The sequence below is a fragment of the Coptis chinensis genome, chromosome 4 (genome assembly GCF_015680905.1).
Source record: "Coptis chinensis isolate HL-2020 chromosome 4, ASM1568090v1, whole genome shotgun sequence".
Lineage (NCBI taxonomy): Eukaryota > Viridiplantae > Streptophyta > Magnoliopsida > Ranunculales > Ranunculaceae > Coptis > Coptis chinensis.
In genome coordinates this window covers 81,594,604-81,600,340 of record NC_141459.1, presented here as the reverse complement: position 1 = coordinate 81,600,340, position 5,737 = coordinate 81,594,604, and the positions used below count along the sequence as shown (strand labels likewise).

The following is a 5,737-nucleotide window of genomic DNA, read 5'->3' as shown; positions in this document are numbered from 1 at the left end:
AATTTAACAACTTTGCCTTCATGGGTCCAAACTTAAAACTATCTAATATTAACTAATACTAAACTAATCTAATAGATTAACTAGTTTAGATGGATTACCTAGATTAACTAGAGTTAAATAGATTTAGAGTGTTGATTACCAAGTTGATTAAAAGTGTGTGAGCTATGATTCACAACTTGCTTCACACACTTGAACTTCCCAAGGCAATGAAAACTCTAATATCTTGGTAAGTATACAACTTAAACCAAATTTAACTCATGTTCATCATAAGAAATCAATCAAAACTCATATTTTCTATTTTCTTTTCATTTTTCCTTTTATACCTAACTATTACAAACAAGTTCCATTGGTTTATACTACTTTATTACAAAATCTGGGTCTGGTGTTGAACTATTCATCAAAAAACAACTGAATGGGCAAAAGACTAGATCGGCGCGCCTAGAGGTGCCCGGGCGGTCGCCCGTCCGGTTCTGATGAACTTTTGTCAGTTTTCTTCTCCAGCTTCAGCTCCTCTCCAGCTTGTTGATCCCGAACCCTAATTTGCAAAAAGGTAAGTCAGTAATGAAAAAACAGTGAAATAAAATAATGAAAAACAAAGAAAAATAGAAATGGAAGGGTGAGAATGGTGCTTCCTCCTTAGATGCTCAACCAATCACTCTTGCTCTTTTAATCCCCGGTAGCGGCGCCATTTAAAGTGTTGTTTAGTGGTGAGTATACTTCAAATATTAAGAATTTGAGGTTCATCCTAGATTGTTTAGAGTTTAAATGATGTGAGTTAGGGAAGAAGGTAGACTCTTGGTATAGATTGGTTTAGTTTAGGCTAATGAAAACATGAAAACTCAAGTTGTTTGGTATGTAAATGACATGAAAACATTGAAATAAGTATTGATTGAGGATTGAAACAAAAACAACAAGATATGATTAAATGGTTTGAAACAAACAAAGCAAAATAACAAGATTTAAATAAAAGAAAATGAAGAACAATAAAGTAAAATACTTGAAATGAAAAACAATACTAATTCCTACAAACCAAATGGTTTGGACCATAATACAATGGATGCCTTCTCTCTCCCTTGCTTTTTGTTTATATACCCCTTATTTTGCCTTTTACTGATTTGCCCTTCTCCATTGATCTTGAGAAACCTCACACTCTACTTTTGATTTTGCTTTTTGATTTCTTCTTCACCAAGATAGGTTTTAGGAGAATTCCAACTTTTTAGTTAAAGATATCCATCTTTGGTCTTCGGTGTTGAGGACTTCACTTTCAGCTCCTTGGTTATGAGTCCTTGATCTTTGACCTTTGACCTTGACTTTGACTTTGATCGTTGACTTTTTTTGCACTTTTTCCTAGCTGTTTTTGGTCTTCATAATCAGCGTGATTTAAGCTCCATTTAGTGTTAAGACTCTGCTTTTATGATAAATGGTCTAAATATTTTCGTAACTTGAAAAAGGCAATAAAAGTTATGAGTTGTCTTTTCATTAAGCGTAAGAAGGGTTGTAATGCATTAATAAAAGGGTAATAAAATGCACATTTGGGAGCTGATCACCCAACACAAAATGGAATGTGCCCATAGTGGAAGCCTAGATAAACTGAACAGTTACATGAGAAGTTTTTCTTCCTCCACTGTTTTTAGAAGCCATGGTGGAGGAAGTGATAACCATTCTGCACAAGATGTTGTCTTTGTTTCCAAAAGATGCTAGAAGATGTGCACATGAGTTTGCACTTCTATTTACAAACATATATTTAATATTTACAAAGGATAGAGAAGTAGTTGCTAATTAAGAAGTCTGCATCGCTGAGAATGGAATTAGATGTCTAATTGATGTTATTGTTCTTCCTCTCCAAAAAGTCGACAACAGACTTTGCATCCAACTCTATTAGTAGTTGGTTGTGGTGTTGGAACTGCATGCATAATGTGAGCTTTGATGAGTCCTCGACATTCAGCTAATTCTGGGTCAATGTCCCTCGACAAGCTATTGTATAATGGTAAGTTCAAAGGTTAGTTTGATGAGGTTCACCATATATTTTTAGAGATGTAAGGATGGGAGTTTAAGAAGGAGAAAAGGTAGTAATCTTAAACTCATGACTTGTTTTTGTATGAATGAAACTTATATTAAAACATGACTAAAACATGAATGAAAAACTTGGATTGATGAAAGAAACTTGTATTGAAGATTGAATTACAAACTTGAGTGTAAACTTGTATTGAAAAACAACTTATATTGAAAATTGAAGAACAAATTTGAATTGAAGAACAAAAAGTAAAGAAAACAATAAAAACTTGAATGTAAATGACTTGAAAATGAAAGCTGCACTGCTCCTACATGACACTAGATTAAGTCTAAGTGCATTCTCTCCTCCTACATTTGGGCTTTTATACTCCTACTTTTACAATAACTGATTTGCCCTCTTCCGTTACAATTAAGACACCTTACTAGGTTGCTTTTTACTCTTCCTTTATGCTTTCGTTTTTGCTTTTTCTCTATGTTCTTGAGCAAGCTAGGTTTTGAGCAAGTCTTATTTTGTGAAAATCCTATCCATCTCTAGTCTTTTGAGTTAAGGACATGATTTCCAGTTATTTGTTTTTGAGTCCTTGACCTTTGACTTTGACTTTTTAAGCACTTTTTCATAGTAGCTTGAATTGAGTCTTCATAATAAGCTTTAATAAGGTTCCTTTAGGCACTAAAATGCAGCTTTTATGATAAATGTTCACACCGCTCATGAGTGACTTTCGCATTCCACCGAACGTGTTCAATCTTTTACCCATCTTTCAAAGGTTTGAACACGAGTTACCGTACGAATATCTACGCCGGATACATGAAGTATGTAATACTTCCCACCATCCGGGCATCACGAACGATCAAGTGAAGCTACGAGTGTTTCCTTCCACTCTAGCTGGTAAGAGCCATGATTGGCTTCTCTCTCAGAAACCCGATTCTTTCAATACATGGGAAAAGGTAGTGTTTTTCTTCGTGAAGAAGTACTTTCCGCCAAAGAAAATAGAGGAGATAAGAAGTAAGATATAGTTTTTCAGACAAAGTCCGAGTGAGACATTTTTCGAAGCATGGGATAGATTCTCTGATCTAATCTATTCATGTCCTCACCATAAACTAGAAAAATCCACTCTTGTCCAATGTTTCTTCAAAGGTCTTCTCAAAGAACACAAAGTAACCCTTGACATCATGAGTAATGGTAATTTTTTGGATAGAGGTGCAACCAAAGCTTTAACCTTTCTTGAAAACCAAGTTGAAAAGAGTACCCATTGGGGAGACATAAACAATTCCAGAACAGCCCAACCCAGTACATCTAAAGCTAGCGGTATTTTTGAGGTGAAATCCGATCCTGAGATCAAAACCTTAATCGAAACCCTCATAAGAAAGATAGATGCCCTCACAACCAAACAAAAAGACCAAACTCCTCATCCTATCATGAACATAAATACCTCGCCATGCAATTTCCATTTAAGCTTAAATCATATAGATGTCACTTGTCCCTTAATCACAAACCTATCATCACTTGAACAAGAAGAAGTGTGTGCTTTCAATGTACCAAATGCACCATGGAGACAACACCCAAACTTCGCATGGATGAATCATCCACAAACCCATCTACCTCCAGGTTTCAACAAACCACCAAATGCATTCAGATAAGGACAAGGTACTTATAACAATCAGAACAGAGCATTAGTTCCATCCCAGTTTAACCATAACTACCAAAACATACCTATTAATAACCAAAGAGACCTAGTTCTAGTTACACAATCAACTAGCGTCCAAACAGATAAGCCCACCGAAATAATGTTATCTGTTATGCAATAACAAACCCAAATCCTAGCATTCATGCAACAATATCTAAACTTGTTAGCCTAAGACAAAACCCAGAAGGTGTGGTCCCAGGTCAAGCCGTTCTAAACCTTAAACCAACAAACACAACCTTCGAAGCAACAAGTGACGTGAATGAAGCTGGAGCACTAAAGACTCTTTCTTAATCATCCCATCTATGAGGATTAAAATCTTCTTTTCCCCGATGTGTTCCTTTTACATTCCATTCCATATTTTGCTTTAAAGGGAATACATTAATAAGGTAATCGGACCTCTCCATTTGGAGGGTGTGGTTGTAAGTGCCAGAGCTTTAGTCCACGTATACCTCGCATAATCTTTGTAAAATATTTTTTACTCGTCGTTTGAGTAAGTGTGAACCTGTGGAGTGAGTATACAATTTTTCTTTTCTTTATTTTACTCTTCTTTTCAAAAACTGTTGTTTCTCTATTTTTTTAATGCAAGATTCTCGACATATCAATAGTTATGTGATATTTTCAAAACCAAAAACGGGCAATGGATTTTACACAGACCACCCCTAGAACAACGCAATCTAGGGGCAATTTGAGATCATCTTTGCTTACTAAGGGTTGCCTATATCACTGAGCTATTCGCCGAGTTAGGACATTCCATGTTTTGCGCAGTAAATCCCAACTCGCGTAGCTGAAGCTTTCTCTATCTAGATTGGGTTCGCAACAGAGCTGACATGAAAGTTGCCTAAGATTATCTGTTATGGGTTGCAATTAGATTTAGAATCACAACTTTTGAAATATGAGTTTCTTAAAATATCTCACCATAGTTTTTAAAACTAGAGGATTTAAAAATGAAAATTATACGCCCAGAGTAACCAAAATGATACCGATTCACGTATAATTTTTATCTTCTTGTCAAAACCTCTACATGGTTAGAGATATCTTTGCTTGAGAAAATCAACTAAAAAAAAATACGAGGCGTCTCCAAACGAGAATTAAACAAATATAGTAACCCAAAGTGATACTATTTTCTGTTTAATTCTATATTTTTGCCTCCACCTCTCTATTTGTCTTGAGAATCTGATGTTAAAAGACTCAAACTTGTACAAAAATTTCAAAAATCTTCAAAATTTTTCAAACAATGTCGTCTGTTAAGAACAAAAAACATCCACCTAGCAAGACTAGATGGATAAGTTTCAATGACCGTGTGCAAGCACTTTCCAGAGAACTACATCTGAAGATATAGATACTTATACCAAAAACTATCCTTGGTATAGGTAAGAGTTCATACGCACGTAAGAGATGCGCTATGAGAGAAGGCTGGTGCTTGAATTGTCAAACACCAACTTTCCTTGGATTTCAACCTCATAATAATTCTGTTTATAAATTAAAGTCTACACGTGTTTTCCTCTAGTGCGTTACGCTCAGTCTAAGAGAGTAATCCAACCATCTGGTTGGGATTAACTCAGGCGGTCTTGAAAAGTCTTGTGAATCTGACTTAAAACGACCCACCTTTTAATTTCAGTCAAACTTATTCAAAACCTAAAAAAAATTAATTAAAATTTTCCTTATTTTGTTTGTACATATTTCCCAACGGTTTCTTTTCGTTTATTTCCTTTATCTTTTTCTTATCCACCATTAGACGTGAGTGTACCCTATACCGTTGCATGACATTTTTGATGCTGATCGTTTTGGTACCTCACGAGTCAAGATCAGCAAAGTAACGAAGCGCAGATCGGCTTTCGAAGTTGGTAAGGCACTGAGGACATGATTGGAATTACCTAATTTCATTTTGGCTTGGGCCAAAATTTCAAAATTACTTTAAAAGGCACGTGCCTTGCACGTGCCATCATCTCGTATATATAACTCGCATTCGCCCGACCTAATCATCGTCCCCAAATTTCTGCAACCTTAGCCACCAAATTCAGTTCGCGCCCGCCCCTTTT

General features: G+C 35.8%; 1 non-coding gene across 1 annotated transcript; it reads right to left on the bottom strand.

The window, feature by feature from the left end:
• Positions 1 to 3,007: 3,007 nt before the first annotated feature.
• LOC147505084 (small nucleolar RNA R71) lies at positions 3,008 to 3,113 on the bottom strand. Its single transcript, XR_015194122.1, has one exon. It is a non-coding gene; the product is annotated as a small nucleolar RNA R71 (small nucleolar RNA).
• Positions 3,114 to 5,737: the final 2,624 nt, after the last annotated feature.